Raw genomic sequence first — 12560 nt, forward strand, 5'->3', positions numbered from 1 at the left:
GGTGCCCCGCCCTGCAAACCGCCCCCTGGCTGGGGTGGGGGCTGCCTGACTCCGGCTGGGGCGGCGGGGGGCGGTGGTGGTTTCTTGCTGAATCATTTTGCCCAGAAACTCCTCACCTCCACATCTATGGGCTACCAAGTCAACCGCTTCCTTTATAAAAGTTTCCAAACAGCGATTATTTGCAAGAGGAGGAGGAAGATAAATGAGAGGCTGAACAGAACCTTTGTGATTTTTCTATCTTCAGAACATACATGGAAGGGACAACGCATTAAAAAAATAATGGGAAGGGGCGCCTGAGGGTGGCTGCGTTGTTTAAGGGGTGGACTTTGGCTCAGGTCGTGATCTCACCGTTCCTGAGTTGGAGCCCCACATTGGGCTCTGCACTTACAGTGCGGAGCCTGTTTGGGATTCTCTGTCTCTGTCTCTGTCTCTGTCTCTGTCTCTCTCTCTCTCTCTCTCTCTCTTACTCTCTCCCCCTCTCTCTGCCCCTCCCCGACTTGTGATCTCTTTCTCGCGCCACAAAATAAATAAATAAACTTAAAAAAAAAGTAACAGATTTTCAGAAGCAGAATCATCTGAGTATCCTTCTCCAAAGAAGACACTTCTCAGGCCCATGCTTCCAGCGCTCTGAGTGGCCCCTTGCAGAGACTACCCTGTTGGTGTGAGTGGGCTTCTCACAGATGGGGCGCAGACTACAGTTTCAGAGAATGAGCATCGCCAGGAAACATGCTCCCTTTGGGTAATTACTGCATCTGGAAATTGGCAGACGGAGGTGTTTGCTGGTTAAGGATGTGATCACTTCCCAACTTTGGCTCCACACTGGCAAAGAAGGAAGAACGGAATCTGACCCAGAGGTTTCCCTTTACATTCCCAGCACAGTGGTTAGAGTGGGAGCTCTGCAGCCACATGGCCTGAATTTGTTTGAATTCAACTCTGCCTCTTATCACGTGGGGACCTTTGGTGAGGAACAGCCTTTCCGTGCCCTGATGATTGTGGTGAGGGTTTGGGGACTTCCTCAGTGTAAATGCTCAAGGCTGGGCTAGAGCACATTGTATGGTCTTAGCCTCAGGGCTAGAGCACATTGTATGGTCTTAGCCTCAGGGTTTGCACACCCCCCTAGACTTCAGGACTACTCTACGAGGAGGAAGGAGATGCCTGAGCCTTCCTGGATGGCTCTTGCTGGGTCATACAGACTTTTAGGAGGAGATCAGACAAGGCACGTCAACTCTTGGGGCCTCCTGGGTTCCTGGCTACCCAGATTTGTTGTAATGACTGTTATTAGCAAAGCTCATTTGGCACAGTGTGTAGATGGTAGATGGTGGCATTCAACAAGGGCCCCCACATTCTGCTGGGTCTGCTCTGTCGGTCCTGGATGCTCACCCTATGGCTGTCGGTGGCCATGACACAAGGGCTCCAAGGCGGTGTCTCCTTGCCAGGCTCTGTGCCCTGATCATGTGTGCCCTGTTTGGTATTCATCCTCAGCAGGGGGCTGAGCTATAGGAGAGGTGGGTGTTATGGAATTGGTGTCTGTGCCCAACTCAGGTGACAGGTTACCATTACTACTTATTGGTAGTGTTGTGGGTTATTCTCCCTTTCAGAAGCACTGGGAGAAGCTCAGAGCAGTTTTGACACTTGCCTCATTTACTGCATCTTTTCTGGGGCTCAACCCTTTCATCTGTGAATGTGGCTCACCATCACCACCCCCAGGCTGGTGGTTCAAGGCAAGGAACAAAGAGACCCTGTGATGTCACTAAGTGCCACATCAGGGAGGAGCTGTTTTACAACAGCATTATTTCAGGGTTCTCTGGGGAAAAGTGTTCATGTGTATGTGTGCGCGTGTTACATGTGTAAATGTGTATGTCTGTGTCTGTTTGTACTCTGTGTGTATGTGTGTGTGTGTCTACGAGTCTGTTTCAGTCTTTGTATATGTTTGCATATGAATGTACACAGGTGTGTTTTTCTGATTGTGTACAAAAGGAGAGTGTGTATGTGCCTATGTGCATAGTGCATACATGTGTAAATCTGTGTGTGTTTGTATATGTATGTTGTGATGGTTAATTTTATGTGTCAACTTGACCAGGTCATAGGGTGCCCAGGTATTTGGTTAAACATTTCTGGGTGTTCCTGTGAGGGTGCTTCTGGATGCAGTAAGCATTTGAGTCGGTAGACTGAGTACAGCAGATGGCCCTCTGCAATGTGGTGGGCCTTGTCAAATCAGTTGAAGTCTTGAGTAGAATAAAAGGCTGAGGAAGAATTTTCTATTTGTGTGACTGCCTTCAACCTGGGGCATTAGTCTTCTTCTCCTTCTTTAAGCACTAAGATTTTGACTGGAACTTGTAATATCAGCTTTCTTGGGTCTGGATTTCTCAGCCTCCATTATCATGTAAGCCAATTTCTTTTAATAAATCTCTTTACACACATGGACACAACCCCCCCCCCCTGAAAAAACCACACACCCTATTTGTCCTGTTTCTCTGGGGAACCCTGTATAATACATTTGTGCATATGTCTGTACCTACAGGTCTCTGTGTGTGTTAGCGTATAGCATTCATATTTCTGTGCCTCTGTGCTTGCATGTCTTTGTGTCCATGTGTCTGTGTGTCTCTATATGTTTCTGTGAGTCTGGATGAAAGGCTTTGTATATGTGTCTCTGTGCACATGTGCATGTGTGTGGTCATGTGTATGTGTGTTGCATGTACTATTTCTATCCCATCCAAGACATGCCTGAACTTCTACAGAGGTGATAGGCTCTACTGAGTCCCATTCGCCCATCCACCCATCCATCCATCATTCATTCATCCTTCAGCCCCTTGCTACTGGAAGTGTGGTCCCTAGAGTTCCCGGGTCAGCATCCCTTGGGAACCTGAGAGAAATGCAGTTCTTCCAGGCCCCACCCCAGACCTTCTGAATCAGACTCTCTGTGGGTGAGGCCCAGGAAACTCCCCAGGGGAATTTTGGCCTCTAAGGTCTGGGAAGCACTGATTGAACCCTTTGTCACCCCTCCTGTCTTCTTGTCTCATTGACTACATAACATCCTCTGACCCCCACATGACGCCCACTGCTGGCCTTGGCCATGCATCATCCCACCATGTGAAGAACAGTTTTGCCCACCAACACAGAGCAAGGCTCCTTTAAGAATTCCCTGTGTGAATGGATGTGGGACAGACATGGGGCAGGCCAGGGAAGCCTGGCTTAGTGAAGCCCAGGCTGTATGCTCTTCCTCCCTGAGCAGATGTGGCCATGCCATGCTCCCACATCCATCCCTCTGCTGGGTGTGAAGCTGTGGAGTCTAGATTTGCTAGAACCTCCGGAGCCAGGACTTCTGAGGCCCAGTTTGCACAGCTGGGGAGCCTCATATCTCTGGGTGGGCAGGAAGTACTATCTGTCTAATTTGGGTGATTATGGATGTTAGTGGGGACCTAGGTTTGGGTCCCTCTCTTCCAAGATCTCCTGAGAGCTCTTCCTTGCCTCCCGTTGGGATACAAATGAGGGAGGTGGACCTTAGGTGGCATGACCCGTGGGTGGTCCAGTTTCCCCAACCGGTTTCATCATTCCGCCTTCCTGTACCCCAGCTTCTGCAGTGCAGGGACACAACTGGCAGCCTCAAAGCAATTCAAACACATTGAATTTTATTGCAAGGGTGTGTCTCGGCACGCACAGATGGCATGAACTTCCGGGCAGGCCATGCTCTCAGAGTGCTTTGCTCCACTGTGGCTCCCTTTGCAAGTTTGCAAGAAAAAATCCAATGGTATGCCTCTAGCTATTGGATTTGTTGCCTATTACTGCATAACAACAACTACAAACTTAGCAGATTGAAACACATGTTTACTGTCTCACAGTAATTGCAGGTCAGGATAGGGCACAGCTTAGCTGGGTTCTCTGCTTCAAGGTTTCACCAGGCTACAATTCTAGTGCCAACTGGGACTGAGTCCCATTTAAGGGCTCAACTGGAGAAGGATCCTCTTTCAAGCTTGTGTGCTTGTTGGCCATCCTCAGTTTCTAGCCATGTGGGCCTTCCCAACCCGGCCACTTGCTTCCTTAAAGCCAGCAAGGGAAAGAGAATATCTAAAAAATGACTTCAGGTTCTCTGAGCCTTGAGAGTCTCATGTGCACAAAAGGCACAAGCTGGGCTTTTTGTGGTGTGTAAGGGCCCAGTCTCAGCATGTGTGAAGGTAGCCCCTGAGGCTGTTGACCTACCTGAAGACAAATGGCAATGAAGCATACCCCTCACAGAATCCATGGGAGAATATATGGGACAATGTCTGTTGGACACTTGGCAATGTTGTAAAAGCCACATCCCTTGAAAAATATGCTAAAGGTTTGTCCATAGCTGTCAGACCAGTGGCCTTCTCCCTACTCTCTGGGAGGTCAGCTGATCTGGAGTTCTGGAGGGCAGGGCTGCCTGGTGGAGGCAGAACAAGTCTGAGGCTCCCTGAGGTTGGTGTGTTGAGGGGATGGAAATAATCAGAAGAGCTGACGTTTGTTGATCACCTCCTAGATGCACAATAGCAAATTGGCTCAGTTAGTTATCATAGCTCTTTACAATAGATATCGGTGTCTCCACTTTGAAGATGAGAAAACTGAGGTTCAGGGAGGGAAGTCACTTCCTAGGGTCACACAGCTTGCTTATTCTAGGGCTGAGCTTGATACTCTCTCTCAGACTCCGCCTGAGGTCTGGACTGTGAAGATCAATAAAGGAAACCTCACTAAAGTGGTGTGGAGAGGCTAGAAGGGGGAACCCTACCTCTTGACACCAATTACAGGAAGAGTTGTAAATTACCGACCCTGACAGAAGAGTCCCCTACAGGAAAAAATAATCAATTACAGGCCCCCATAGGGACAAGATATACATTGCATCTCCTGAAAGAAATCTACTACTGCAACTCTGCCCAAGAAAAACCGTCATCACCCTGAATTCTTGCTTTTCTCCAATATGCATTGGTTCCAAATAACCACTTCCAACTTCCTCCTTCTTCTCCATTAATGTTCCTCTGCTTTGTTGGACTTGCCTATGGTTTTGCAGGAGTGTGGCTGTCCCAAGTTACAATTCTCTCCTATTCCTAGATAAACCCATTTTTGCTGTTAAAATAAGTGACTGTTCTGTTTTTAAGCTTAACAGAACTTTCTATAGTGGTCTTTCCAGCAGAGGAGGCTGCTTGCAGATTCACCTGCATAGCAACACGGTGATATTACACTGAATTCTGGGAATATTCTGGAATCCTGGTATCCTAGAAGACACGGTTGAATGCCACAGCCTTGTCCAGAAGAGAAGAGGCTGGCAGACCCCTTTGGGATACTTTCAAGGTCTGACATTTGATGTTACTTCACATATCTGTTGTTTCCACAGAGGAGAGAATGAGTGTAGACCAGTTTGGGTTGATTCTGGGCTTGGATTTTTGCGCCCTGTGACCTGAGCAAGTGCATTTAATCCCAGGAAAGGTGACCTTCTGTTCTTGTACCCAATATCCTCTGTCAGTCCGTGACACTCACTCCAGGGGGCTGGGAGTTGGGAGGCCCAGCCTCAAGGAGAAAAGGTTGAAGGTGAGGGGGATGCAGAGGCCTGGGGGTGAGCAGCGGGGGGACAGGGGGAACTCCATGGTGCAGGCCAGGATCCTAGGAGGAAGACGTGACTCCAGAGTGGAGCTCTGAGAGGCTGAATGAAGCCCATTGGCTTTATGGCTGAGGACCTGTCCTGGACTCAGCTTGCATTTGTGCCTACTGGGGCTCAGTTGAACTGAACCAATCAGTTCTAACACTGTCCTGACCCCAACCACCTAGCCACACAGCTGAGAAGCCAAAGAGACATCTGAACCATCCTGCTCTGTCCAAATCCTGAGCTTCCCTGCCTCATACTGCCTGTCTCACCCACAGCCAGGCCCAGGGCTCCATTAGTTAGTGATAGAAATGATGATAGTGAGAGGGAGCTTGTTGACAGCATTTACTACTTGGTAGGTACTTTCTCAGCATGTTATGACTACTTCCTCATTTAATCCCTGCACCATCACTGTAGAGGCAGGAGACTGAGGCACAGTGAGGATAAGAAGTTGCAGGATGTCCTACAGAGCAGGGTCTTGGCTATGGAAGTGTAGCTCTGGCTCTGGGTCCTTGCTGCTGTCCTCCACCTTTTCCCTGCTTGGCTGAGTGCCTGGCCCTAGGATGTCTGTGCCAGCCACATTGGCAATGGCCCATCTGGCACGGGCAGGGTGTGAGTCCGAGCTCTGATCAGCCTGCAGACGCCAGTTTGGCAATGGTGGCCCAAGTGTACTGGGGCAGATACAGAAGGACAGGTGGTGCTAATACACCATCCAGGAAGACTGTTAGCCAAAACATCACAAAGCTTTGTGGAGCAGGGAGTGAAGTGGCCTCAGGACTCTCGTGTGTTGTGTGAGTGAGAGAGATTTTTGTGTACCTAAACCAGGTATGGAAGAAACAAGAATCACTTGCCCCTGAGGAGGATTACCTGATGGGCTTCTGATACCTTTATGTTCTACTTGTACTTTCTTTTTTAAGGTCAGTGGAGGTCATCTGAGTAGTGAGGCTACAAGGCCCTTTGTTGTCCTTGTACACATTTGTCCAACACAGGGCTGTTGGGAGTGTGAGGAGAATTTTATCCACATGCTGGCGCTGTGATCCAAGAAATGAGTGCAGCATTCCTTCTGCCATAACCACAGACCCATTTAGATTCAGATAGGAAACAAAGCAGATCCCACCACTCAGTGAGACAGTGTCACTATCACATCATAAGAAAAGCATGTGGGAGGGGATACATAGATATGGGCATCTTTGGAAAGTTATCTGCTTCAAGTGGGTCCAGGAAGAACTCAGGTCTAAACCTCCCCAAAAGGGACCCTGTCTCCCTGACTTAACCTACCCAGTGAAGGTGCCACCTGTTGCTATAATGCTGGGCATGGACAGGGCAGGGCAGTGGGGCAATAGGCATGCTGGCCTTGCAGCCAAAAGGTTCAGGAGAGGCTGACACCACCTCCCTCATGGAATGGATTCTGATTGGCCCACATCAACTCAGGTTTTTCAGGTGGGCAGGTGACTGAAAGTGGCTCAGTTAGAGTTCATTTAAGGACCTATTTCCTATAGTTGAAGGAGGAAAAGCTATCTCCCATTCTTCCATCCTGCTCCCTCTCTTTCCTTCTCTCTTCTTCCCTTAGATGAATAAAGCAGTTCATAGCCCCACGGGCTGCTGTCTTGTAAGGGCAGAGCAAGCTGAAGAGGAAGCCATAAGAGGAGAGAATTATAGAGATTCAGGATGCCAACCCCTGAATCAAACCCATACTGAAGCTCACATACTGCTAAATTTTTCGGGCATGACTTCCTATAAAATCCCTTACTGTGTAAGACCATTCAAGTTGGATTTTCAAGTGTTGTGTTTTTTTTTTTCTTAGAATACAAAGGCCCCAGCTGATACAGGGAAGCAGGTTTGTGGCTGGGTCAGTATCAAGGGTATGTGCTTGCCAGTGGCCAGCAAACCAGGGAGTGGGCAGAAGGTGGCAATGCTGTTTACCAGGAGAACTGAGACAGTTTCTAGTGGTGACAGAAGTCCAGCTCTAAGGGTGGAACTGAATTCCGGTGCCACAAGCATGGCCAGTTTTCAGCAGACTGAAGTGGAGTTGGTTCTTTTAGGCTGGACACAAACTGTCTTTCTTGGGTTTTTTTGTTTTTTGTTTTTTCAAACTGTCTTTCTTGTTGCCAGTGCTGTGGCATCTATACACAGGTGACTTAGAGGCCTAGCATGGCGTCTGATGTCCTATTACCCAAGGTTGCCAGTTAAAATACACAGCACCGAGCTAAATCTGAATTTCATAGAAACAACAGATGAATTATTGGTATAAGCATATCATACATATTGCATGGGACATACTTGAAATAAAAATTATTCACTATCTGAAATTCAAATTTAACTGGGCATTTGTATTTTACTTGCCAAATCTGGCAAACTCTACTTTCTGTAGCCTGGTGAACTTTGTAGGACAGAGTTGCCAGCTCTCTACACATGATTCTCCTGTGTGGAATGGGGGAGCTCTCAGCTCAGGGCTTCAGAGTTCAGCACCTTGGTGGGTCAGCCTGATCAGCTGACACACTGGCCAGCTTCAAGGTTCTGCTTTGGTCACCAGAGCAGGAACAGAACCTGGTATTGACATGGCAGCATGTGTTAACTTTGCTCCTCTCAACCTTATGTTTTGTAGGTAAGTATCCTCAGAAACCCTAATACACACTCACCTGTGTGGGGACTAGACTCCCCATCTGGTTGTGTCACTATGACAATGACTCATGACATTGGTTGTGAGCATTTTCAAGAAGGCTGCATCCCTTCAGTCAGATCTAGGTGATGTCTGAGAACAGAGCTCTGTCAGCAGAACCATCTTTGCCTGCCTGAGGCCCAGGCTTGGTTCCAAGGAGCTCATCTGGAGGGGAGAATAGGTATCACTCAGATAGCCAGTGTTTCCTGGCAAGAGCAGAGAGTGGAGCTGCTCACTCTGCCTGAGCTGCTTGGTGGGCACAGGGAAGTGCTGGGCCCTAAGGCAGGACCAGAGTGCTCGCTTCCCCAGCTGCTGGGAAGGTTGTCCTTGGCTGAAGAGAGCTACCTGTGCTAGGGTCATACCCTTTCCCAGGGGCAGCCTGAATCCCCTTGGTTTATGGCAGGATATGTCTGCATGCCCACTGCTGCTCGAGTTTCAGCTGCCCTGACTTCCCACCAGGCTCCTGCTCACCCAGAGCCATCTCATTTGCTCTCTGGGGAACTCATCCATAACAGGTGGGATGCACTGTCTCCAGAGAAGGGATATTTAATTTGGGTTGTGATGAATAGGTAGGAGTGTCCTTGGATGGAAAGGAGAGGGGCAAGAGCTGAAGGAAGAGCTCGAGTAAGGGCATGGCATGCAGGGGTGGGGGGCTCTTTTTTAGGACAGCCATTCTGCTTCCATGTGGCTACAGCTGGGGACAGCGGAGGCCAGTCCAGCCCTTGTCATGTGTTCTTGGATCTTTGAGTCATTCTTGGAGCTGCCTGACCCTAGAAAGGTGTGCTTGAGGGGAATAAGTAGTGGTGTTAAGAGTGAGCTTTGTTTTATAGTCATCAGCAAGGCTATGTAAGCCTCTCCCTGCAGAACAGTGACAGCAATGTGACCTGTGACATGGCATGGTGAGAGCCAAGGGCCATGTGTAGACTGACTGTGTGTTCACCCTAAATTGTCCCTCACCTGCGCTGCTGACATGCCCCCATGAGCTACAGCCTCGTGAATTGGGCTTTCAGATCTAAGGTTATGAAAGGGTAACCTCTTCTCAGGGGGTTTGGAGATGGGACTCTAGGCAATCCCTGCGAGAGGCAGGGGCCAGAGAGGATGAAGAGGTAAAAGTACAGGGCAGGAATACTTGGTGTCCAGATTCTAGTGCAACCCGAGACATGGGGACTGCTGATGGCTGAAGGAAGACACTCTGACCGACCTCCCCTGTTCACATCTTTCTGTCCAAAACCAGGTTTTTTGCTCTTTAAGGATTCATGTGATTACATTGAGGGATCACCTGGGTAACCAGGGTAATTCCCCCACCTCAGTGTCCTTAATCACATCTGCAGAGTCCCTTTTTGCCCTGTAAAGTGCCATATTAACAGGTCTCAGGGTCAGGGCATGGGCATCTCTGGGACCACTATTGTGTTAACCAAAGGGTGTGTCAGAAAGAGGAATACCCCCTTTTATGACTGCCAAGCTTAGGGCTGACCCCCACACTGGATGGGCACCTTTTTGGCCTGCAAGGGGGAAGACAAAGACCTGGTGGGCCTCTGGGGGCATGTCCCCAGGCTCAGCTGTCTCACAGGCCACTTGAATTTCATCCTTATCTCTTGGGAAAGGTCTTGTGCTAAGTCCCCTGGAAAAGACCTGAGACAAAGGTTGGAGTGTATCCAGCATATCAGGGAGGAATTCCAGGGAGAGACACACACATAACAGACAGCGGCCAGACCATAAATGACAATAGAATCTGACCCAAAACTTGCAGCACCACCCCAGGAAGTGAGACCACAACCTCTGTAGCAATTGGACCAACGGTCAGGCTTGGTCAATAACTGCCAGCTTCCCTAATTTTTGTCCCTGTATCCAACTTAGTATCAACCAGAGAAAAAAGCAAATATGCTTCCCTAACCAGTCACATGGAATGCCCTGCATCTGATCATCTGCCTGCAGTGCCCTCAGGCCAACTTGAAGCCTTCCCTTTTTCCTGTTATAGAGCATTCCCACTCTCCAGCCGGCACTCCAGGCTCTGCTACATGCAGGAGATGGTGGCTCACCTCCCTTGGTATCACAAGTTCTGAAAAAGTAGCATTTGCCTGTTCTCATTTGGGTGGTCTTTGTTTATTTCCACACCAGGAGATGTGGGTGGAAGAGTGAGGCAGGGACAGAGCATACAGGGTGGGCTAATGAGCAGGTTCTCACTGGGGATCTGGGGATCTCAGAGCTAGTGCCCTGGAGGGTGGGGAAGCTGTAGGGTCATAGGCTGAGGGTTCTTCTGGGACTGGTGAGAGTCCCACCTGGCAGAGTTGGTGCTTGCTGTGTCCCTTGCCAGCACTGAGACACTGGGATGTGGGTGGGGCCTCAAGAGCATCTGCTTCCAGTACAGGTAGCTTTCAGGGTGATTCTTGGTTTTCATGGTGGCTGCTTATCAGAGTAGCCCCGCAAACTTGGTAAAAATGCACCCTGTTTGCCCCTTAGTGCACTCCCATTCTGTGGATCTGAGTGTGGAGCTGGAAATGAGCATGTTAAAAGCTCCTAAGGATCCAAGTAGAACTTCCTGCTCACCTGTGTCTCCCCACGGTTCTCGGGCAGACTGCTTGCCCCATGGCCCTGATTTGCCTCCGTGTTTACACGCCTTGTTTTTCACAGAATGATTGCTGACTTAAATGGATGGAGATAGCATCTCTGCTTCAAACCCCCTTCTGGGCTGGTGACCCATTTATTACTGCATTAATTAAGCGCCCCGGGTATATCATTCCTTGGGCATCTGTAACTCTTTTAACATCTGTAAAATCTCTTAACTCATCTGTAACTGTAATGACATCTGTAACTGTCACTCATTTGGCTCTATGCTGACATGGAACCATGAATAACATCTCACTGGTTTACTTCTATTTTTTAAAGTTTCTTTAATGTTTTATTTATTTCTGAGAGAGAGAGAGACAGCATGAGCAAGGGAGGGTCAGAGAGAGAGGGAGACACAGAATGTGAAACAGACTCCAGGCTCTGAGCTGGCTGTCAGGACAGAGCCTGATGCAGGGCTCGAACCCATGAACCGTGAGATCATGACCTGAGCCAAAGTTGGACTAATGACTGAGCCACCCAGGTGCCCCTCACTGATTTACTTCTACCGTTAGTTTCTATTGCTCTTGTATAAAATTTCCAGATTGCAATTCCAGGACTCTAATTTGGTCCATCTTGACCTAAGCCCCTTCATGTAGGAGAATCTAGGGTTGGTTCTACCACTTCCCTCCCTCACTTTTGTCTGATCTTTAGTAATCATTTACTCTTGCAGGGGAATCTGCTGAGGTGTGCACCCTTCCAGTGCCTCTGGTATTGATCCCACCCTAGGGCTGGCTGGATTTACATTTGTTGTGTGTGCTAAGACTTCATGTCAGAGAACCACAAGTCCAGGGTCAAAGGATGGTTATTAAATGAAGTTCTTCACTTGACTTCTTCCCACAACATTTTATTAGAAGTTTTTTTCAGAAATGTTGAACAAATTGTTCAGCAGATGCTCATATGCCCACCCTGTAGTTAATCCACAATTACCTTTTTATACATTTGCTCTATAACCCATCTATCCATCTATCAGTTTGTCTTACTATTTTTGTCCATTACAAAGCAAGCCATGCTTCAGTTGATGTTGAGTTCTGGGGACTCCACTCTGCCCAGTGACTGTCTGGATGCTGTTTAAACTCCCCTGGAGATGGGAAACTCACCACTACCTGTTATGGTTCCCCATTACATCTACTCTGGCTGTCACCAAGTTCTCTTCTGTGCGAGGGGCCCAATGGCAAGCCTTCCCAGATGTGAATATTCAAAATAAAAGCATTGAGGGGAACAAAGAGTCAGAATTCACTGGAGTTGTTAGCAAGCTCCCAAGTGTGGCTGACTTGGCTCATCTAGGACCTCACTTTGAACACTGATGGTCTAAGCTTACACAGCAACCTGGAGGTACAATTATCCCTAAAATATCAGGGTATCCAGAGTCTTGGGTGTCCCTTGGAATGGGTCTGGAAACACGCTTCTGCTCTGAGAGTGCCACAGTCTTTACCCCCAGGGAAGCCATGCCACCCCACTTCTGGTGGCCTCAAATACACTTGGTTGCTGGCCGGGGGATGGGGCAGGTGCTTTTACTGTTGCAACTTGCTCCTGACCTGTGTGTGGTTCCCTTGCAGGTTGCATGTCTATAGGCTCTGGCGTGGGTCCCCCCAGTGGCTTCTCTGGTTTTCTTCTCTACTTGTGTGCCCACTGGCTCCACTGACCATCCAGGGATGGGAACCTGCCCAAGGAGAGGCATCATCATTCGATCTGGATGAACTG

Source organism: Crocuta crocuta, unplaced genomic scaffold, assembly GCF_008692635.1.
Source record: "Crocuta crocuta isolate KB4526 unplaced genomic scaffold, BGI_CrCroc_1.0 scaffold23, whole genome shotgun sequence".
Taxonomy (NCBI): Eukaryota; Metazoa; Chordata; class Mammalia; order Carnivora; family Hyaenidae; genus Crocuta; species Crocuta crocuta.